The sequence below is a fragment of the Euprymna scolopes genome, chromosome 6 (assembly GCF_053919585.1).
Source record: "Euprymna scolopes isolate OS-2025 chromosome 6, ASM5391958v1, whole genome shotgun sequence".
Lineage (NCBI taxonomy): Eukaryota > Metazoa > Mollusca > Cephalopoda > Sepiida > Sepiolidae > Euprymna > Euprymna scolopes.
This window is the reverse complement of record NC_136487.1, coordinates 59,151,236-59,177,242: the sequence shown is the minus strand read 5'-3', so window position 1 is coordinate 59,177,242 and position 26,007 is coordinate 59,151,236. Positions and strand designations below refer to the sequence as shown.

The window sequence follows — 26,007 nt, the reverse complement described above, 5'->3', positions numbered from 1 at the left end:
ATTAAAAATCGGCCTTGTGCTTAATTTGCTCGGTGGGTGAGAAAATAAATACCAACCCCACATATCAGACCTTGGTCAATTTAGGGGCAACCTTCATACCAATTGTTACTATCCAGCACCCCGGGGAGTTGGTCCCCATTTCCCCTTCACTCCTCACATTAAAAATCGGCCTTGTGCCTAATTTGCTCGGTGGGTGAGCAAATAAATACCAACCCGACATATAAGACCTTGGTCAATATAGGGGCAACCCTTCATACCAATTGTAACTATCAACCTCCCCTACTCCCCGGGGAGTTGGTCCCCATTTCCCCTTAACTCCTCCCATTAAAAATCGGCCTTGTGCCTGATTTGCTCTGTGGGGGAGAAAATAAACACAGCTTTTCTTGGACTTTTGGCCAAGATCAAAGTGTAGTATCTGCCGGAACAGATACTGCAAGCAAAGACCATATATAGGGGTAGACCTACATATAAGACCTTAGTTAATGTATGGGCAATCTTCCATACCAATTGTAACTATCCAACTCCCCTACTCCCCGGGGAGTTGGTCCCTTTCCCCTTCACTCCTCGAATTAAAAATCGGCCTTGTGCCAAATTTGCTCGGTTGGGGAGCAAATAAATACCCTTTTCTTGGCTTTTTTGCCAAGATCAAATTGTAGTATCGTTTCCGGCAGATACTGTAAGCAAAGCCCATATGTGGGGGCAACCTCAAATGAAAGAGCTTGGTCAATGTAGGGGCAACTCTTCATACCAAGTGTTACTATCCAGCTCCCCTACTCGCCGGGAGTTGCTTCCCATTTCCCCTTCCTCACATTAAAAATCGGCATGGTGCTTAATTTGCTCGGTGGGTGAGCAAATAAATACCAACCCCACATATCAGACCTTGGTCAATATAGGGGCCATCCTTCATACCAATTGTAACTATCCATCTCCCCTACTCACCGGGGACTTGGTTCACGATTTCCCCTTCACTCCTAACATTAAAATAACCGGCCTTATTTTCTCGGTGGGGGAGCAAATAAACACAGCTTTTCTTGGATTTTTGGCCAAGATCAAAGTGTAGTATCTGTCGGAACAGATACTGCAAGCAAGGACAATATGTAGGGGTAGACCCACATATAAGACCTTAGTCAATGTAGGGGCAATCTTCCATACCAATTGTCACTATCGAGCTCCCCTACTCCCCGGGGAATTGGTCCCCATATCCCTTTCACTCCTCACATTAAAATTCGGCCTTGAGCCTTATTTGCTGGGTGGGGTAGCAAATAAATCCCCTTTCCTTTGCCTTTTGGCCAAGATCAAAGTGTAGTATCTTTTCCGGCAGATACTGCAAACAAAGACCATATGTGAGGGCAACCTCACATATAAGAGCTTGGTCAATGTAGGGGACAACTCTTCATACCAATTGTCACTATCCAGCTCCCCTACTCCCCGGAAGTTTGTCCCTTTTCCCTTCACTCCTCGCATTAAAAATCGACCTTGTGCCAAATTTGCTCGATGGGGGAGCAAATAAATACCCTTTTCTTGGCCTTTTGGCCAAGATCAAAGTGTAGTATCTGTTCCGGCAGATGCTGCACTTAAGATGGTTTGTACCAGTCAATGGAGGGGAAACCCTCTATACTGGGACAATTATTATTTTTGGTAACCAGAGTGACCCCTTTTAGGGGAGCTGGTTTTTACCTCACATTAAAAACGGCCTTGTGCCTAATTTGCTCAGTGGGGGAGCAAATAAATACCATCTGTTCCGGCAGATACTGCAAGCAAAGACCATATGTGGGGGCAACCCCACATATAAGACCTTGGTCAATGTAGGGGAGACCCTTCATACCAATTGTCACTATCCAGCTCCCCTACTCCCCAGGGGAGCTGGTCCCCATTTCCCCTCCACTCCTCACTTTAAAGATCGGCCTTGTGCCTAATTTGCTCGGTGGGGGAGCAAATAAATACCATCTGTTCCGGCAGATACTGCTAGCAAAACCATATGTGGTCAATGTAGGGGCAACCCTTCATACCAATTGTCACTATCCAGCTCCCCTACTCCCCGGGGATTTGGTCCTCATTTCCTCTTCACTCCTCACATTAAATATCGGCCTTCTGCCTAATTTGCTCGGTGGGGGAGCAAGTAAATACCCTTTTCTTAGCCTTTTGGCCAAGATCAAAGTGTAGTATCTGCCAGAACAGATAATGTAAGCAAAGACCATATGTGCGGTTGCCCCCACATATAAGGCCTTGCTCAATGTAGAGGCAACCGTTCATACTAATTGTCACTATCCAGCTCCCCTACTCCAAGGGGAGTTGGTCCCCATTTCCCCTTCACTCCTCACATTAAAATCGGTGTTGTGCCTTATTTGCTTTGTGGTGGAGCAAATAAATACCCTTTTCTTTACCTTTTGGCCAAGATCAAAGTGTAGTATCTGTTCTTACTACATTATGTACTTATTGTGATATAAAATGGGGGATCAACTTTCTGTAATGATTTAATGTAAAATGATCACCCACTTTACAACCAGTCAGTGTCAAAGCCATTCAAATCATTCTCCAGATCATTGACCATGTTTTTGAAGGATTTCAGTTATTATTTAAGCATTCAATTCATTCTTAAGGGTATTCAATTCATCCTTAAGTTCATTAAAGTCATTCTAATCATTTACTTGTTAATTATTTAAGTCATTTCAGCCTATTTTTGGGTCATTGTAGTTTATCTTTAAGAATTTCATGTCAATCTTACATTCACGTATTCATTCATTACACGAGGGCACGCGACTAATGGCTATCGGCCTTTTGCTTAAAATCCAGCGATTCCCCTATTTTAGTGAACTAAAAATTAAAACAAATTTAAAACGTAACTAGTGTTTTACGTTGTCGTTGTTACGAGGAAAATGTATATCGACATGAAACGATGTTGAAATAGATAAATGGGTGTACACAAAACAAAGGGATTAGGAAGGGTAAGAAAGAGATCAACGTGTGTTTGGCATATCTATCTATCTATCTATATATATATATCTTTCTCTCTCTCTCTCTCTCTATATATATATATATATATATATATATATATATATATATATATGTATATATTTTAAGCCCCCCCCACTTTGGGTAGAGCACTGTCGTAAGTAATCTCACCCGCTACTCAATTGGCTGAAAAATGCGACGCTCGTTCTTTGTTTATAAACAAAGCGGTTAGAGCACTGTACAAGTGGTGGACGGATGTTTGTTTAAATATACATTAGGTGAGATTACTTACGGGCGCGCCTGGCCTCCATAGAATGGAAATAGGCACAAACTTTAATAAAGACTTTTCATATTTATCTGAGTAAGTATACTTTGATAATTATGTTTACGTTTGAAGAAATATGGTTAAATAAAATTATGGGGTGTTCGTTCGCGCCTGACCTCCATAGAATCGAAATATGTCACAAAGTTTAACAAGGTTTTTTAATATAGATCCACAGAATATTGTGATAAGTGTTTCAGTGTATGGTATAATAAATTATGAGGTTTATCAATTTTATTTTTACTTTCATCATATTTTGCTTTGGGTTTGATACCCCCAAATTCGAAGCTATCTCTTTACGACCCTTCCTTTTCATAACCTACCATACTTTCATAAGTCAGAGTCCATTTTTTGTAGGCGGTTTTTGAACCAAGTCAACGACGGGTACTTTTGCTAGTATATATATATATATATATATATATATATATATATATATATATATATATAAGATACTTATTAATAATACTATATATATATATATATATATATATATATATATATATATATATATATATAAGATACTTATTAATAATACTTTAAGAAAAATATCCCCTAAATTTTAAACAGTATTCTACCTTTAGTTTTAAAACTAAAATCCGAAAGCATCGTTATTATTATAGAAGATTACGCATAGTAATTTAAAGATTAATGGTGCCTCGTGGGACTAAAAATTCTTCAGTCTTCTCTCTTGTAACATTCCAATTATATCTTGAATAAGTAAGTTTTTTTATGAATCATATGCCTGTTAACAATTTTCATTCATTTTTATCAGCTTTTAACCTGTTATTCCCGAAAAACATAGCACTGTTTATTTTTTCCGAGGAAAATATTAAGTGTCGCTATGAGTTGTTTGGTATTCGTACGGCATTTAACAAAACTGTATAACAAACACACACGCACACGCACACGCACACGCACACACACACAGATATATATATATATATATATATATATATATATATATATATATATATATATATATATAAACTCTCCGAAACAATATTTCCTGGTAGACAACTGATGATCCCTGAAATAACTTTTGAGTTTGAGAAAGCAAATTGATGCGGCGATTGCAGGTTATTAAATGACTAAATAGTTTTCCAACGAATGATAAAAAATATAAATATAAAATAAGTTTTTTTATATAGTTTTTAAATGTTAAAAAAACTCTCAAGACTATATATATATATATATATATATATATATATATATATATATATATAATCATATATAGAGATATATTATTTATTTGCTTTTGCCTGCGATATTTTTTACATGAATTCGATTATTTATACAAAAGAGCATTTGTACCTAAATGCGAGTTGGAAATAATTTTACATTTGACCAATTTGGTACCTCCAAATAGGGAGCGGCATATGTATGTCTTTTTTTTTTAACATAATTACCCACTGACACGTATTTAAACGCCTACGACTCATCCGAGTGGCTGAATCTCGGTAGATTTAGCCACTCTGATAAGTAGTAGACGACGAAACACGTATCTAGAGAGATAGATAGAGATAGATGGAACGAAAGAGAGGGAGAGATAGTGTGAGAGAGAGAGAGATACAGAGAAAGGGTGGGGGTGAGAAAGACGTGATTGCCAAACAATATAAATACATAAAACACACAGCGAGGCCATCACCATGACCTCACAACATTAATCAGAGCTATGAAGAAAACTTAAAATTATTTGTGCCAGAAAGGGGGACAATGGCGGAATATGGGAGAAAGGCGGGACGGGGTAGGTGGACACAAACAACGGGCGAAGCGACAGGGTTATCTGGAGTGAAACAGATGGACTCCACCGATGATGTTGAATCTAGTAATAATTTGAACTGTCAAAAATTGTAAATCGCTATTTCGTAATATGTAACATTGACAGAAGAAAATAACCCCGACGCGATTTGAGTCAGAAATGTAAGGAGACCACAGAAAGTGGAGAGCGACATGGGGTATTCAAAGATGTGACGGCAACGAGACGCACACATATACACACACACACACGTACACACATATACACACATATCAGATTGACAAGAACGTTCTTGCGGCTTTTTCCTTTCAAATTTAGATGAACATATCTCGGCTCAAACAAGAATTTATTGATCGAAATAAGCATAATCAGAATCAACACACGTTTTCCAACGGAAAACAAGCGTATTTATGTCAATAGCATAAAAATGTTGCGTACTGGTAGCGATGTAGTAACTGAAGGCGTTTTTGATATCGCTGAGGATTTTGGAGCGTTTCTCACGCAGAAAGTTATTGAGATGTTTGAAAAAGTAGTAGTCGGTAGGGAAGAGCTCTGGAGAGTAGAGCGGATGAGGCAGAGTTTCGTAGCCTAATTCCTTCAACTTCTGCAGAGTCAGTTTAGCAACATGGGGTCGGGTATTGTCGTGGAGGAGAATTGGTCCTTTTATGTTGACTAATGCTGAGTATTGTCGAATTTTTTGTGTGCATTTCATCCATTTGTTTAGAGTACTTCTTAGCCGGAATGGTTTCGCCTGCAACAATCATAATAATAAATTATAGTGGATGTGACCGTTCGAAGACCACCATACAGTCGGCACGACCTTCTTTTGGGGCAACTCTTATTTCAGAAAGCATTGTGGAACTTCGTCCGCTTAAACACTGAGTTGAGCGTCGTCGGTTGTCGTATAAAACCCACGTTTCATCCCAAGCCACAAACCGGCCAAGTAACAGGTCGTTCTTGTTGCGTAAAAGAAGGAAAGACGAGACTTCATAATAGCGTCCTTTTGATGTCGTTAAATTCGTAAGGTTCCATTTATGAATTTTTTGTATTTCCAATCTCTATGAAGTGGTTTGGAATCGTTGTATACGTTACGTCTAATTCAGAATCGTTGACGAACAGTTGTGCGAGGATTAGCTTCAATTAATGCTCTTAATTGATCGTTGTCAAATTCCGATGGCCGATCAATACACTCATCATCTTCAAAACTTTCATCGCCACAAAATTTCTGAAACCACCATTGTGTTGTGCGTGTAGCAGTGTTTTCTGGGCAAAACGCTTTCTTGATATTGCGAGCCGTTTCAGCAGCTTTTCACCCTAGCTTGGATTAGAATTAAAAAATTGTTCGAATTTACTTTGTACCCTTTGTTCAACATTCTGAAAAGACGACATAATTTTTTTTAAACGATTGTAATTGAAAGGATATGATAGAGCGAAAAACGCTCTTTAAAATCTATAATATAAAGCTGAATGTGTGTGTGTGTGTGTGTGTGTGGTTACGAATAGGCTCCTATATAGTTTAAAAAAAAACTGATTACCTATAATGATAGAAGATGTATCGAGACACAGGAATGGGTATGTTTGATCTGGCAGAACGATGGTTCATTAAAATTGTGGGGTCTGCGTTCACACCTGATCCACAAAGTATGGAAAAAAAAATTTAAAAATTAAAAAAAAAAAACGTTTACAAGTGTTTTTGATATAGATGTACATAAGAATACTTTGATTAGTATGTTTTAACTTAAATAGGGATGGTATAATAAAATTGTGGGGTCTGCGTTCGCGCCCGGCCTCGATAGAATCGAAATAGGCACAAACTTTAATAAAGACTTTTCATATCTATCTGCGTAAGTATACTTTGATAATTATGTTTCAGTTTGAAGTAATATGGTATAATAAAATAATGGGGTGTTCGTTCGCGCCTGACCTCCATAGAATCGAAATATGTCACAAAGTTTAACAAAGTTTTTTTTAATATAGATCCACAGAATATTGTGATAAGTGTTTCAGTGTGAACAGGTATGGTATAATAAATTATGGGGGTTATCTATTTTTACTTTCATCATATTTTGCTTTGGTTTTGATACCCCCAAGTTCGAAGCTATCTCTTTACGACCCTTCCTTTTCATAACCTATCATACTTTCATAAATCAGAGTCCATTTTCTGTAGGCTGTTTTTGAACCAAGTCAACGACGGGCACTTTTGCTAGTATATATATATATATATATATATATATATATATATATATATATATATATATATATCCGTAATCCTGTCTGTTTGTTTGTTTGTTCACAATTTGATTAATATATACAAAACTTCCTGCTGAAAACGGTTATCTATATAAATTTTATTTACTATAAGATTTTCTATTTAAATAAATAGCATCACGATCAATATATATGCACTATATTGAAGACAATGTACATAATAGAGCTAATTTAATTTGCATATTATATTAAAGAAAATCTTTTCAAATAATTCGCTCAATTAAAATTACTAATTATAGTAATGTAATAGATGTAATTGTTCTATTTAAGAGTATTATTTAAAGTTAATTTATTTAAATTATTTTAAGTCAAGTTATTTTGTACTATTTGCTAAACTGGCACATTTTAAGTAATTTTCACTGATATTTCACTTCCGGTTATGAACGGATATAGTTTTTAACCAAATCGAGAGATATGGTGATGAAATGATTTATTTTAATTATTTATTTTCTATAAATGTAAAAGTTACAAATATTGATAAAAAATAAATAATTAGGCTAAGGATGATTTTATTTTTCGACGAAATATTTTAAATCGTTAGCCCTCTATTAAAGTCTCGACTATAAATGTCGATTCATTGTAAGGTGTGAGCACGTTTACCAAAAGGTTAAAATTCATTTCCTACGGACGATTTTAAAATCATTTTTAAACTATTCACTTGACTGTCTGAATTTTATTATCGTTTCCATAATACTTTGAAAAAGAAACAAGGTAAAGTAATGCTTTTTATATCAGATATATTCCTACGCGTTTTTTTCACTTTTTTTTCTTCGATTTTCTTTTGAAAAAGATCTGTCTGGGTAATTGATTTAGTTGATAATATATATTTGTGTGGGGGAGTTTCGACGTAATTATGTTTTTTTTTCGGGGGGAGGGGGTGTCGCTTTATGTCTCAGCGTAACTCAAAGAAAAATAATTGCAGAAGTACAAAAATGCGGGTGTTTTTATCTGTTTAGTACTTCTGCAGTTTACGAACCGTGCTATTTTTTAGATATGATTTACAAGTGTAATTCAATTTTTGCCGTATCTTTTGTTTATTAAATTTTTATGTGAAAGTCCTTCCTTTACTAAAAATGGGGTACTTTTTATATACACAACCAAGCATAGTTTATCCGCAAAAATCCTAATTTACATTTTTGGGAGCAACACAAACTGAAAACGGACCTGTACAGTTTTTTTTTCTACGTAATGTAGAACTTTCGTTTACATTTTTACCAGTGGTACAAGAAATGTCGTTTACCCAGAAGTTTTGGTTTCGAACCTGTAATTACATAAGTATTAAAAGAATGCCAATTAGTATTGTGTAATACAAATATATCCGTAGCAAAGCTCGGATAAATCGGCTAGTATATATATATATATATATATATATATATATATATATATATATATATATATATATATATATATAAGATTCTTATTAATAATAGTTTAAGAAAAATATCCCCTAAATTTTAAACAGTATTCTACGTTTAGTCTCATTACAACCCTTCCTTTTCATAACCTATCATACTTTCATAAATCAGAGTCCATTTTCTGTAGGCTGTTTTTGAACCCAGTCAACGACGGGTACTTTTGCTAGTGATATATAAAATAAAGGTATTATACCGAAAACTTATTTGAAAATGCATCATTTGAAATCAATATATATATTATATTTATTTATACCATCATAATTGGCTACATATATGCATACATATTTCAACTGCATCTCACTTAGAGATCTAGCCTAATCAAGCCTCCTCTAAGGTTGGCTTTAAATGAGTTGCAACTTAAACATGCATGTACATATAATCCACATAATATTTGTTTGAATAAAAATACTGCAATTATTTTCCGTTTGTCATTATGAACCTTTGCAGAAAAAACTAAGTTTCAGTGGATTTAAAGTAAGGAAACTACAACAATACAACCGTCATATATATAAAAGTATATATATATATATATATATATATATATATATATATATATATATATATATGACTACTTCATGTAATCACATAAATTAATATACGAAAGTATTATTTTAGGCGTAAACTTTAATTATTTACTTCAACAATGATCAATACACAGGTAGAGCTAGGTAATAAGTTACAAAAATATATATGGCAACAATTAAGCTACACAGAATATTCCGCGTTTTATCCACGGTAGGATTCCTCAGGCTTCTGCAAAAGGGTTGTGGGTGTCTCGCGTTTTTTTATATGCACATTCTATTAAGTTTTTAGTTAGCCAATAAGATCCCTAGTTTCCACCGCTCCCTTCATAATCAGGCAATATGCAGGCACTTACAGAAAAAAGGCCTAGTTAGGCGAAAGTATACTTTGATAATTATGTTTCAGTTTGAAGAAATATGGTATAATAAAATTATGGGTTGTTCGTTCACGCCTGACCTCATAGAATGGAAATATGTCACAAAGTCTAACAAGGTTTTTTTTAATATACCGCCACAAAATATTGTGATAAGTGTTTCAGTGTGAACAGGTATGGTAAAATAAATTATGAAGGTTATCTGTTTTATTTTTACTTTCATCATATTTTGCCATTGGTTTTGATACACCTAAATTCGAAGTTAACTCTTTACAAACCATCCTTTTCATAACCTATCATACTTTCATAAATCAGAATTCATTTTCTGTAGGCTGTTTTGGAACCCAGTCAACGACGGGTACTTTTGCTAGTATATATATATATATATATATATATATATATATATATATATATATATATATATATAATATGTATATGTATATATATATCTATATACAGGGTGTCCGTAAAGTTACTATACAGTCTTATTGTTTTATTGTATTATATTTGTATTAATAGTTAATATTTATTTTTTTTACAGGTTTATTTAATCAAGCATGCCACGCAAGCTAACTTTGGAAGAGCGCAAATTTATTTTGAAGCGATATTGGAAAACAGAAAACGCACAGGAATATTTGTCATAGAAATTGTTTGCCTTGATTGTTACAATCTTTTCGGATGTAACACGTGTATTTTCTGAGATTTTTATAAACACAAAGGTGTAATTTCTTTTTATTTCTTTCGTTACAAATAAATATTTTAATACAATACCTTACTGTACTGTTAATATATTACAAGGTATCTGTATAGTAACTTGTAAGACTGTATTGTAACTTTACGGACACCCTGTATATATAGTTCCATGTAAAATATATTCAAAGATGAAAAACAATGAATTTAGTGGGTTTATATAATAGTGCTCAATAAAAAGTCCAAGATATACTTATATTTATATTCAGATAATCATTTTACATGGTCACCACAATATTATGACAATGTTTTAGCTAGTCAATCGTCAGCTGACTTTATGTAGTCACCTTGTCAAATGTTTATCTGGATATAAATTAAAGTATGTACGTATATGTGTGTGTGCGTGTGTCTGTCTGTATATGTGTAGTGGTTAGTTTCATTTCATGTATCTTTTCTCATTACGGAATTTGAATTAAAAAATATAAAACTATTGGGATCCATCTTCCGGTCCTATCCTCGAAGATATAAAAGAATAACTTCAAATATATTATTAAATATGCTAGTTTAATCACTAACTATTTGGCTCCTTTATTGTGCAAAAATAAGTTTGTTTTGTTTACACGAACATGTGCATACAATAAAATTGTATATTCTTTTGAAACCTGTTCTTTGTTTACATATACCTGTGTACTGGATACATTTTAATATAATTTAAGACGTTATCACAGTGCGATTGCAAAAATGTAATTGATATTTTAGTATCGTAAATTATTACATTGTAATAAAAAAATTACAATAAAAGAAATGCTCAAAATCAAAGGATATGAGGTATTTAATTTCCCTCCCACAACTATGCATGTTAAAATGGATTAATGATAAAAAAATATCAGCCCTCGATTTTCCTATTGAACAAGATGAAAACTCCTCTTCATTGTTTGAAAAAAAAAAGGAGAATTATAAAAAATAGTGAAATTGACTGATGAAAAAAGAAAAAGCCAGCAACAGAATTTTTGGTATAAAAGATAAGACTCTCCCTTCTCGACCACAGCTACAAAAGAAAACTAAAATATTCATATAGAAATATTGTAAAATGTTTAAAGTACTGGTTATGGAGATGCTTACTGTCGTTTTCATAGTTGAAAATGTTTCTCACTACGCAACCGACACAATCAAGAAAATGAAATCTAACTATTTATATGAACAGCATTTACAGAGAACTCCAGTCGGATAGGTTTTCAATTATTACAATTGACAGCTGACTATTTCAATTTACGGAAACGTACACGGTCGAGGAATAAATACGTAAAAACCAGGCGTAATACGAATAATATAGGCAATATATAGACAAACAATATTGGCAGCAAAAGACCAATATTTGATAAAATAATTAAAGGAACAAAAACGGAAATTAAGGAAATATAACCCAAGACAGAACGTTATCGTAAATGAGAAACTCGAAAGATCTAGGTCAAAACCAAATACACAAATTCTGGTTTTAGAAATTCACTACCCTACATGATACTATTAATCTAAGAATATGTATACATGAAATGTACACACCAGGCTGGTTTATTAGACCGAAGGGCATCTTTTGTTTAAAACAAAAATGGATCTGTTAAATGTCAATTCATAAAATAAAATCGTTAACAAAATTAATTTACTTTTTTAAATTTCTATTGTCATTTTGGTGGTTCTACTCACAACTTTCGGAACACCTTAGAGAATAGTACTATTAAAACTAGTGACCTTTTGTGTTCTGAAATTTATTTTTCTACAAAGTCACGACCATTCTCAATGCTATTTTGCCAAAAGTCGAGACACATATTTCGACTTTGGACGCACGTCGATGACATGTTTCGCTTTCTTAGAGTCTCGCACCGTCAATATCTGCAAAAGAATGTACTGAATGCATGAGTTCAGTCATCATAACTACAATTTGAAATATCATTCTTATCTATTCTAGTGAATTGAAAATTTAAGCGACATTACTTTTGGACATCCGTCGTTTATATATATATATATATATATATATATATATATATATATATATATATATATATATATATATATATATATATGTTATCCAAAGACAAACTGTTTCGCTGTATCACAATTTTTCAGTGCGGCTAGACTAGTACCTATCTCAAGCTACAATTAAAACTCGACCGCTTAGGGAACAGTCGGCGCTTCTAACTATTACGCTATATAGAGAACACTCACCATAATTTCATCTACGGTATGAACATGCCACGATACACGAAGAAGAAGAAGAAGAAAAAGAAGAAGAAGAAGCTCCATGTGAAATTTCAATGTTTAAACATTGTCCTAACACCCAGTCTTTCTTTATACGCTAGTGGAAGTTTGTTATTTCACTCCCCAATATACTCAACCGAAGATCGTGGGCCTTTACATTCATCCAATCAACAGTGATTGTTTTGCTGTATCACAGCTCTTCAGTGCTGCTAGACTAGCAACTACCTCAAGCCAAAGTTGAAACTCGAGCACCCAGGCGACAGCGGACGCTTCTAAACATGACGATAATATATATATATATATATATATATATATATATATATATATATATAATTCTAAATAAATAGCAATTATTCTTTTATATCTAGAGACACTAGTGTTTCATGCTTACGCAATAATTAGTGAAGGAAGTGATAATTCTTGGTAGTTGGGAGCTCTGATACCAGCCACGAAGCCACTTTTGACTCATATAAGTAACCACAATATTTATTCTAATCTATCACCCTGTTAATTTTTGCATTGTTTCATTCTTTATTTATTTATCTGCTGAGTATTTCTTATAACTCAATATATTTTCTGTTTCTATTCTCATATCTCGCATAATTATAGACATCTGTTTTGGTGCAAGTCGATTATCTATTTCTTAAGCATATTCCCCTATTGCTGTTACTAGTAAAGTATTAAAAGTGTGGGTTAGTAATTATTAAATGACATAGCAAGAGATAGGTTATTTAGTCTATCTGTATGCAGAAAATATTACTTTATAACAGAAATGTTTCACTGCATTGTACTAAGAAGTTATGAGTAAAATCCTTAATATCAAATTCACACAGAAAAAAGTAATCTTGTCGAAACCTAGACGAACGAAAAAAAAAAAACACAAAAAAACACGGCATATAATATGTTATAAATTTATATAATTTACAACAGAAATTATTTTATTTTTGTGCAATTTTCTCGATGCAAAAACTAAATAATATAGAATGTAGATTTGGCTCTAGTTTAATACTGTAAAAAAATCGCATTAAAATATACAAGATTATGCTTTTTTCTTCTTTTCAGTTTCATGTGAGGCCATAGAAAATTGAAAAAAAAGAACCGAAATAAAATAGGCGTGAAATAATGATTTCTGAAAAACAAGGCGAAACAATGAAGACTTGAGAAGTCGACATCGAAACATTTTACTTACACAAAAATTATTTCGAGAAATACTTACAGCGGGGAAAAGTGTATTTTCGAACAGATGGAAAGACAATGTGACTATTGATAACATTCATAGTTGAATAAAAACAAGTTTAGGCAACCCATCGACATTCGATTACAACAATTATGTTAGCTCACACTTTGTTGAAGAGTTAGTCTTAAAATATTCCAAGACATTTGTTGTTTTCTTTTTTTCGATATATAATATTTGATATGTTTATATATGTGTTCAGCGTATACATCATACCTGTTATGACATATGAGATTGTGACATGGATACTCAATATTGTGCCAATAGAAAAACTAAGAGTTGCAAAGCACAAAACGAAACGTATTATGTTCGATATCAGTCTACGTCAAAGAAAAAAAAAAGCACCTGAACCAGACAGCAAACTGGAATGAATTACACCATCACTATTATACTAATAACTAAACAGAGTCAGAGATTTAAAGACAACAGGTGGACATCTAAAGCAACAGAACGGACCTCGCGGTAATAATAAATACAAATTAAAGACCAACATTACGATGAGGAGTCAACCTCGACAGTCAACTGAGTTCTATAGAGACAAAACAATATGGACGAATACAAAACCTTATTAATGACGATGATAATTATGATGATGATGTGTATATATTGATTTATTACACCGTATATTATACTAATATATATATATATATATATATATATATATATATATATATATATATATATATATTTATTACTTACGAGTCTACTCGTGATTCGTTGGGTCAGTATATCATATAATTAGCTATGAAAAAGAGAGTATACAGAATTAATGTATAAACGTGATACTCATGGCGGAAATAAAATATTTTTAACAATTATGTAAGTGTCACAAAAATATATATTTGTGTGACATAACAGAAATATTCGAGTGAAAGTATATTAAAATGAAAAAATATACATAGTTGGATTTCTCTGGATTGTTTCAATAATAAACCTAATTATACCCCCAGTATATGTGTGCGTTGTTATTAGGACTGTGACTACAGCATATTCTTTTCATTGTTGTGACTCTCGTGTATATATTATATATACGACACAGTTAGACATAGTTAATCAACCTAGAACCACATCACTCTATATAAAAGCATATAAAATATCAACGGATCCACATCCGAGGGTCAAAACAATGAAAAGAACATGCTATTCTTCTAGCCATAGTTATTATCTTCACTCGATTTCCTATAACATACCATTAGCTACTTTTATTTTCTTTTCCGCTCTCCCTCGATCCAGGACTATACCCTAATAAACAAAGTCTCTGACAGCATAGATACAGCACTTTCTCTAGACACTAGCGCACAATGGCATGTATTTGGTGACTTCAATGTCAAACACAGTAACTGGCTTGGATTTTCTACTTACACAGACGCAGCTGGTAACGCAACACGTAACTTCTCTATATCTCATTCCCTATCACAGATGGTTACGTTTCCAACCCGTTTCCCAGACCAGCAAGAACAACATGCATCACTTCTAGATCTGTTTTTGACCGCAGTTCCCGATGACTGTGTAACGAATGCCCCAGCCCTGTTGGGAACGTCGATCATGCAGTGGTAATGGTTGAAATCGCCCTAAACTCTAGAGCCAAAACTGAAGACCCACTGCTCAAAACAACGTTATATTATAAAAAGGCTGACTGGGAAGCCTCATCAGGGACGCTCCATTGCAAAATATCTTTTCACTTCCTGCTTAACAGTGCGCAAATGAGACTACTGAATGGTTCAAAGCGGCAATTGGAGCACATGTTCCCACACGACAAGTCTATAGCAAACCCCACTCTCCGCAATGGTTCACTTCAACTTGCGTAGCTGCCATCGCGCAAAGGCAACATGCGCACCGCCAATTTAACCGACATAAGTCCAGTTCAAAGAGACAACAGTACATAGAAGCCAGAAATAACTGTAACAAAGAAATAGCGACATCTAAGAGAGAATTTACTGAAACCACCCAAAAACGCATCGAAGCACAAAAATTAGGAATTCGAGACTTCTGGAAAATCCACAATAGTGTAGTAAATAATAGGCAATCAACAATTCCCCCACTATCCCAACAATCATGAGGTTATTTGCTCAGCAACTGAGAAGGCTAACATGCTTGCAAGTAGGTTTGCCTCAAACTTCACATTGGACTATGCTAACCAACCTCTCCCTGAATTTCCTTTGCAGACAGACGGCACACTAGACGATCTGAAAATCACCCCTGATCAGGTGCATGCTACCATAAGAAAGCTTGAGACTGCAAAAGCATGTGTACTTGATCTCATCCCGGCTGTGCTATTAAAAAAGTGCGCCGCCGAAATAGTTCCAGTTGTCTCCAAACTTTAAAACAAATGCCTTAGTGAATCTTGCTTTTCTGCCTGCTGAAAAACTGCTTCTGTAGTGCCAGTTTTCAAGGATTCTGGCGAAAGAACTGACCCATCATATTATCGCCCCATTAGCCTCTTTTCACTTTTCGCCAAAATATTTGAGATCATAATTAACCAAGCTCTAGTCCATCACCTTACAGATGATAAACTTCTAACTGACCAACAATATCGATTTAGGCAAGCCCGTTCCACAGCAGACATCCTAAATGTAATCTCTGAACGTATATACCACTCACTGGACAAAGTTGGGGAGGGTACAGCGGTAGCTGTAGATATATCTAAGACTTTTGACAGGGTATGGCATGAGGGTCTCCTCAGGAAAATCAGATCATACGGTATCACTGGAAGAAGACATAAGATAATTAGATCCTTCTAAGATAAGAGAAAAAAACAGGTTGTCATTGACGGTCGTACATCTAAACAATATGATATAAATGCGGGAGTGCCTCAGGGGTATATACTTGGACCTCTGTTATTCCTAATATTCATAAATGACATCCTGACAAAATTGTCTGTGAGATGGGGATGTATGCTGACGACACCATGCTCTATAACAGACACGACAGTAAAACAAATAAACACATATCTAAAGAAATGGAAGAAACACTAGAGGATGACCTCCGATCCGTAGGGGAATGGGGACAAACATGGCTGGTAACATTCAATGCTGCTAAGACTAAACTGGTTTCCTTAAATAATTACAAGAAACCTTCCCTACCGTCAATAGCAATGGGCAATGACTCTTCGTCTGAAAGTACATCTTTAAAACTCCTTGGCCTAACGTTCACAGGAAACATGAGTTGGATCAATTACGTTCAGAACATTGCCAGGACCGCTGCGAAGAAGGTGGGTTCTCTCTACCGTGCTAGAAAGCTATTAACATCCGAAAGTATCCTATACCTCTATAAGGCCACCATTCGCCCATGTATGGAGTATTGTTGCCATATTTGGGCTGGTGCATCTGCCACTAGTCTCTCACTCCTAGACAAGGTTCAAAAGAGAGTCGCCAATCTGATAGGTCCTGAACTGTCAGCTAAACTTCAGCCTCTGTCACATGGACGAAATGTTGCATCCCTCTGCCTGTTCTACAAGTACTTTAATAGCGAATGCTCTGACGAACTGCAAGCACTTGTGCACCCTCGACGTAAATACCCGCGACAACCCCGACGAGAAGCTTAATCCCACCCCTTCGCAGTAGAGATCCCTATATGTAAAAGATCTTTTTACTCCAGTAGTTTATTTCCTAGAACCGCTAGACACTGGAATTCTATTCCAGGTCTCTGCTTCCCCGACTGTACTGATATGCAGAAGTTCAAGTGTAACGTGAACCGACATCTTGTTGCCCAAATCCCTACATAGTACCCCAGTAAGTGTTGCCCCTGATAGTAGCTCCCTACACCAAAGTGGCAATTTGCCTTGTTTTGGGTGAAAATTTAATAAAAACAATTGTTGAAATGAGTAACATATCCAAGAATTATGAAAAATTATTAAATGTCAGTTAATTTATTAATGTTTTTTTTCAATGAAATCATCAATCAAAACAATATATCAATATGATTATTTTTGTAAGCGAGAGGAGGTAATTTAGGTTAAAATTATGAATAATGATTGTCGAAATTAGAAACATATCCAAGAATTATGAAAAAGATGAAATGTGAGTTAAATGATTGGTACGTTTTTAATGAAATAATCAGCCCAGACAATATAACAAAGTTATTACTTTCGAGTAAGAAGTAGGGCGATAATGTGGATTACAATAATGATAAATGATTGTCCTAATGAGTAAAATATCAAAGAATAATATAAAATGATGACATATGAGTTAATTTATCACTGTGTTTGTAATGAAATAATCGACCCAGAAAATATATCAAAGTTATTATTTTAGTAGGGGAGTAGGCGATAACGTTGGTTACAAATATAAAAAATGATTGTCGAAATTAGTAACATTTCCCAGAATTATGAACAATGATGAAATGTGAATTAATTGATTAATGTGTTTGTAATGAAATAATCAACCCATACAATATATCAAAGTTATTATTTTCGTAAGATGGAGGCGATAATTTGGGTCAAAATTATTAGAAATGGTTGTCAAAATTAGTAACATATTCAGGAAGTCTGAAAAATGATCAAATGTGATTTGATAGAATAATGTGTTTGTAATGAAATAACCAACTCAGACAATATATAAAAGTTATTATTTGTTTATGAGGGAGGTGTTAATGTTGGTTAAAATTATGAAAAATTATTGTCAGAATTAGTAACATATCCAAGAATTATGAAAAATGATGACATGTGAGTTAATTTATTATTGTGTTTGTAATGAAATAATTGGCCCAGACAAAATATCAGAGTTATTATTATAGTAAGAGAGCGGGCGATAACGTGGGTTACAATTATGAAAAATTATTGTCGAAATTAGCAACATATGAAAGAATTATGAAAAATGATGAAATGTGAATAAATCTATTTGTTTGTTTGTAATGAAATAAAAAACATAGAAAATATATCAAAGTTATTATTTTCGTAAAGGAGGGGGCGAGATAATGTGGGTTAAAATTATAAAACATGATTGTCGAAATTAGAAACATATCCAAGAATTATAAAAAATGATGAGCTGTGAGTTAATAGATTAGTGTGTTCGTAATGAAAGAATAACCCGGACAATATATAAATTATTATTTTCGTAAGGAGGAGGGCGATAGTATGGGTTTAATGTGGGACAGAGGCTGAATCTTAGATGCAAGTTCAGGACCTATCAGATTGGCGACTCTCTCTTGAACCTTGTCTAGGAGCGAGAGACTAGTGACAGATACACCAGCCCAAATGTGACAACAATACTCCATACGTGGGTGAATGGTGGCCTTAAAGAGGTACAGAATACTTTCGGTGTTAGTAGTTTTCTATCACGGTAAAGAGAGCATACCTTCTTCGCAGCAGCCCTGGAAATGCTTTCAATGTAATTGTTCCAACTCATGTTTCCTGTGAACGTTGGGCTAAGGAGTTTGAAAGATGTACTCTCAGAAAAAGAGTCATTGGCCATTCCTATTAGTGGCAGAGAAGGTTTCTTGTGATTATTGAAGGAAACCATTTTAGTCTTGGCAGCATTGAATGTGACCAGCCATTTTTGTCCCCATTCCACTATAGATTGGAGGTCATCCAGTAGTGTTTCTTCCATTTCTTTAGATATGTGTTCATTAGTTTTTCTGTCGTGCCTGTTATAGAGTGTGGTGTCATCTGCATATATACCCATCTCAGAGACAATTTTGTCAGGGAGGTCATTTATGAATATTAGGAACAATAGTGGTGCAAGTATAGACCCCTGAGGCACTCCCGCATTTATATCATATTGTTTAGATGTACGACCGTCAATGACAACCTGGATTTTTCTCTTATCTAAGAAGGATCTAATCGTGTTAAGTATTCTACCAGTGATACCGTATGATCTGATTTTCCTGAGGAGACCCTCATGCCATACCCTGTCAAAAGCCTTAGATATATCTAGGGGCTACCGCTCTGCCTTCCCCCGCTTTGTCTAGTGACTGGTATATACGTTCAGAGATTACAGTTAGGATGTCTGCTGTGGAACGGGCTTGCCTAAATCGATATTGTTGGTCAGTCAGAAGTTTAGCATCTGTAAGGTGATAGACAAGAGCATGGTTAATTATGATCTCAAATATTTTGGCGAAAAGTGGGAAGAGGCTAATGGGGCGATCATTTGATGGGTCAGTTCTTTCGCCAGGATTCTTGATTACTGGTCCTACAGAAGCAGTTTTCCAACAGTCCCGAAAGCAAGATTCATTAATCCATTTGTTGTAGAGTTTAGAGAAAACTGGAGCTACTTCGGTTGAGCACTTTTTTATAGTACAGCCGATCGGGTCCACATGCTTTTGAAGTGTCAATGTTTTTTATGATAGCATGCGCCTGAGCAGGAGTGATTTTCAGATCATCTAGCGTGGTGTCTGTTCGCAAAGGAAATGTCAGGTAGGGGGTTGTTAGAAGGGTCCAGTGTGAAGTTTGAGGCAAACCGACTGGCAAGCATGTTAGCCTTCTCGGTTGCTGAGCAAACAACCTCGTGATTGTTGGTTAATGGGGGAATTGTCGATTGCCCATTATTTACTACACTGTTGTAGATTTTCCAGAAGTCACGATTTCCTAGTTTTTGTGCTTCAATGCGTTTTTTAGTGGTTTCAGTAAATTCTATCTAAGCTGTCGCTATTTCTTTCTTAACGTTACTCTTAGCTTCTATATACTTCTGTCTGTTTGAACTGGACTTATGTCGGTTAAATTTGTGGTGTGCATGCTGCCTTTGAGCAATGACAGTTGCGTAAGTAGACCATTTTTCATAATTTTAACCCACATTATCCCACCCTTTACGGAAATAATAATTTTGATATATTCCCTAGGTTGTTTATTTCATCAGAAACACATTAATCGATTCATTTACATTTCATCATTTTTCATAATTCTTGGATATGTAACTAATTTCGACAATCATTTTTTATATTTGTAACCCACGTTATCACCCCCTCCTTTACGAAAATAATAAATTTGATATATTATCTGGGTCGATTATATCAATTTAAACAGACTAATAAATAAACTCACATGTCATCATTTTTCATAATTCTTAGATATGTTACTGATTTCGACAATCATTTTTCATAATTTCAGCCCTCATTACTACCCCCCCCTTACAGAAATAATAACTTTGATATATTGTCTGGATTGTTTATTTTATTACTAACACATTAATCGATTTAATCACATTTCGTAATTTTTCATAATTCCTGTATATGTTATTAATTTCGACAATCATTTTTCATAATTTTTACCCACATTATGGCCACCTCTTAAGAAAAGTAATTACTTTAATATATTATGTGGGCCGATTATTTAACTACAAATGAACCAATCAATTAATTAACATTTCGTCATTTTTTATAATTCCTGGATATGTTACTAATTTCGACAGTAATTTCTATAATTCTAATCAACATTATCACCCCTTGCCGTACGAAAATAATAACATTGACATATTGTCTAGCTTTATTATTTCATTACAAATGTGCAAATCAAGTAACTCACATTTTTATAATATTTCATAATTCTTGGATATGTTACAATTTCGACAACAATTTTTCATGATTTTAACCTAAATTATGGGGATCACTTACGAAAATAATAACTTTGATATATTGTCTAGACGGATTTTTACATATCAAACACACCAATCAATTAACTCACGTTTCATCATTTTTCATAATTCTTTGATACATTACTAATTTCGACACTAATTTTTCATAATTTTAACCCCTATTATCTTAAAATATATTTTATTTTGTATTTTTTTAGAAGGTGGTAATGCTTGGCAGAAAACTATATAACGCTTAATTTGCCGTTTGGCTAAGATCAAAGGTAGTATCTGTTTTGATGCAAAATCATCTACTACTCCCTCTCCATTAACAGAAAAAGTGGTGGTAATGCTTGGGAGAATAAAAAAGACACTAATTCACCACACCCCAACCTCACCTAAAAAAGAAGGTTTGGTAATAACTGGCGGCCTTCAGAGTACTTTTTAAAGCAACGTAATCGTGCTACCCTCTCTATCATCAACACATGACGTCACTTCCGGAAAATGACTCAGCAATTTTTCAAAATACATGATTTTATTATAAATTGTTTGTATTTTTTAAATATGTGTACTACACTGTAGAAGCACTTTATTTAAAATCCATGCTACTCAAAAAATAAATATTTCAAAGTGCAGTTAGAAATTAGGCAACACTTGCTTCACAATAAACTAATCAAGAAACTGGATTGAGAAACGAATACTTAATACTAAACAAAAATAGAGATATTACATGTCAGTTTCTTATTTAATAAATTGTAAGGTGAAAGTACAGAATAGTCTAAATAATACTTTCCTCTTCCTATATTAAGAATGGCTTTCTAACTAATAACGTTATCATTTTAGCACGGTCCGTATTCCCAGTGTCATCCCTCGCTTCTCCGTCGTAAAACAATGTATGAAATTAAGTAAAAATGAGATAGTAAAAAAAGATAGATGTGTTTGTTTTCATATTTACAAATTTCAAACTCCGAGTAAAATGTACGCATGATTTCGTTTTTTTTTTATTTTTAAAGTACAAAACCATAAAAAATGAGTTGATGTCATTAGTAAGAATTGAAATTAAAAAGTACCGAGCGTTCCAACCTGAGAAAAAACAAAAACAAAAAACAAATGTACGCGCATGCGCAGAAAAAACAAAACAAAATATCACCTAATGCTTAATGAACATTTTACATGTAAATTTGCCAAAGTGTGTATGCGATATACATGCATGTAGGCAAAGATATTATTCGTTATAAACCACCCTTGGTGCATGAATATTATTTCCTGAGAATTTCAGTGCTATGTGACCAGTAGTTTAATAATTTATCTGTTAGATAGTTACACACACATACGCCTACTTTTTTATTTATAAAGATTACCCTGGGTGCCCGGCGTTGTCCGAGTGTTTGGAGGTGTGTGTTGAGCAAAAGAAAATAAATAAATAAAAATAAAAATAAAAGTGATGGTAGGCAAGTAGGCTCGAACCCGTATCGCGAATGAGGAACAGAACGCGAAATCCGTTCCAAACCAGAAGGGGTGAAGGTTAAATTAAGACTATTCAATCGAAAAAAAATGGGATGACTTTCGAAAACATCGGCGAAAAAAGCTACCCGCTCATTGTAGAAAAGTGTCAAGTTGAGGGCGAAGGAATTACTGTTTTTTTTGTCGATTTTTGATATTTGTCGTCCGAAGAGCCAACTTCAAAACGATACCAATTTCGTGAAAATCCTTTGCCTCTGTCGATAGTTTAAGGCATACATACATACATACATACATACATACATACATTTAAACGGACAGGTTAGATTCATATTATAGATGATTAGGTGGAGTGAACTAAGTATTATGATGTCCGTTCAATACACAATTAGGAAGTATTACAAATTAATAACAACATTACAACATACTCTGTAAGTATGGCGGCTTTTGTTAAGAGTTGCATCTTCTTTGTTTACCAAAAGCATTCGGCGGAAGTGACAGCACAGATGACCAACACTTTATATAATGTAGCTTTTTCTTAAAGAAAATTTAAAAATAGACGTTTTATTCAAACAGTCTTTACTTGATCTTTTGTAACGAAATTATAATTTTTATAATTAAAATATTTATGCACTAGTTTTTTAATCAAACATCAAGTATTAGTAATTTTTTCACATCGAATATAAAATAAAACTTATAAAATTTTTATGATCTGCTTTTTTTTAAATATGTTCATAAACTGTTCTTCGAATAATATTCTTATGAACTGTTTTTTAAGTCAAACAAAAACAATTCATAATATATATTTAAAAAACAACATTCATAAATATTTTTTATAACAATTATATTTTTATGTTTGGTGCAAAAACATTACCAACGCCTCTGATGTTTCATTATTTTTGTTCTAAAAGTTCAAATACTTTGAAAAAAACTTTGGAAAGTTTTTCTTGGTTTTCACTTATACATTTTCCTTTAAAATAAGGACCTTTTTAACTTTTGAATATGCTGAAAACGAATATTGCATTTAAATTTACAGTAAATAAGTAGTTTTTCTGATATTTAGCAATATGATTTTTTATGTTAAAAGTGGTGGCCATTGTCGTAAACAAGAAATGAGACTTTTAACGAAGGTTAGTATGGCTTAAAGCACTTATGATAAATCAACAGTTATAACTTGCCCCTTTTTACAAGCTAAAATTATTGCATAATCTTCTAAGTATTAGTAAACATTTCCAAGTAAGTTTTACGTATTTAAACTATCAATTACGGAATCTAAAGAAATAAAATGACTTACAAATAGTTTTTTAAAAAATAATACAAATACGTAGAAAAATTACTGCTATTGTCTTTGGCAACATTTACTTATTTAATGATATATTTTATGTTTCATGTTTATAACAGTTAGATGTTATTAAATGTTGATAGTTAAGTAGTTTCTATGTATTAACACGATTTCAACAATTGGGCAAGCTGATCTGAGTTTTATAGATATTTACAAGTGATTTTAATGTCTTTAAACTGTCAATTACAGAATATATAAAAGACTTTAAAATAGTCTAAATGTAAATATATTTGTTCTCTTTTTGTTTGAAAACGATTCCAACTTGTAATAAAAATACAAGTAAAAGAATCGTAAATAAACAATTTGTGACACGAACTACGTAATTTTTTCAAGTCATGAATTTCTGTCAATTTAAGTTAAGAAAATATTTTTTAAAATATATAAATTAATCAATAGGGTTATTAGAAAAACATATTTTTTGTTTTTGGTTTGAAAACGATTTCAACTTGCAATAAAAATACAATCAAAATAATCATTTTAAGAATTTGGGATGCTAAAAACGTGCATGGTTTTAATTACCTTCGGTTATATATAGTTTTGTTTATATTAGAATTCTTTAAAAATCAATATGTAATAGTAAGGAATTAAAATAAAACGCGAAAAACAAAAAGGTTTGTAAAATGCCGATGTAAAAAAAAAAGCAAAAGGCATTTCCAATTTTGTTTTTATTTATTTATGCGTGCGCATCATAAACCGGAAGTGATTTACTTACGCATTGGCATCGTAAACCAAAAGTGGATGGACGGTTTCAACACCCAAATAAGAGGATTTGAGTTTCATATTATAATAAATATAATATATGTAAAATTGCCTCGTATATCTGCACTTTTTGTATGAATATAAGTTACCTCTTCATATGATTAACTGTTACACAAACCAATTACCTCAGACACTTTTTTGTATTTAAAAAATGCATTCAATTCACTCTCGTTTCACACTTTTTATATTTTATCCGTTCACTCAGACTCTCCCAAGCCAACATTTCCAAGAGATTTACAGACAACGGGTACACATTTATAACAACAAAATAAACCTAACGATAATGAAAAAGATCAAGAAAAGATCAAAAGCAAGGTAGAGAGACAACCTTGACAGCCAACTGGGTTGTACAGTGACGAAACGATATGGAAGGAAACAACACCTTGATGATAATGATAATGATGATGATGTGCATATATCGATTACTTATATGATAAATAATATCTATGTGCATATATTTATTACCTATTTACTAACTATAAAATAGATATAGATTTTTCCTGTGTGTAAGAAAATAATCTACCATATCTTATCATAAACTGTTACCTAAACGAACAATTCAAAGAGTAGGCAGCATCAACTTTAACCTATCATTTTACTTCTTGCACTGTCACCAAATACATCGTCTGAAACCTTTTCTGGGTATAATAATTAACTAAACATCGGTTAATGCGGAATAAAACACTTTTCCTAAATGCCATCAACTGATCACTTACAATTTATACTCTTGCATCGCTAAAGTTACCGTTTCCTTCGTTTTTTACAGTTAATTCTCTGTATTGGATATTATCATACATCTTACAAAAAATCAAATGTAAACTCTCTATTTGTATTAACAAGTCTTCGGACTGCTGTTTTCGTTTTGAGTTGTATTTTTATAAGATTTCAGTCGGTGTAACCTCCGATCCTCTTCAGCTGCACCTTGTCGAACTCTGGAATCTTTCGAAATTAGAAATCTGCACATAATTTGGAACCGAATCTCTTATTTTATTCTCCTTTTCTAGCCATGACTGGGTAGAAGTCTTAAGAAATTCGCAATTGTAAGTTTACATTTTCGCCCGCACTGATGATCGAAACTTCAACTCCGAAGAGAGTGTATTTTTACAACTGAATTTAACAAAGTACTTTATCCACTACGCTAGTTTTACTTTTTCTTTT

General features: G+C 33.5%; 1 pseudogene; it reads left to right on the top strand.

Moving 5' to 3' along the window:
• Positions 1–1,512: 1,512 nt before the first annotated feature.
• On the top strand, positions 1,513–1,726 carry LOC145278481 (U2 spliceosomal RNA; annotated as a pseudogene).
• The last annotated feature ends 24,281 nt before the right edge of the window (positions 1,727–26,007 follow it).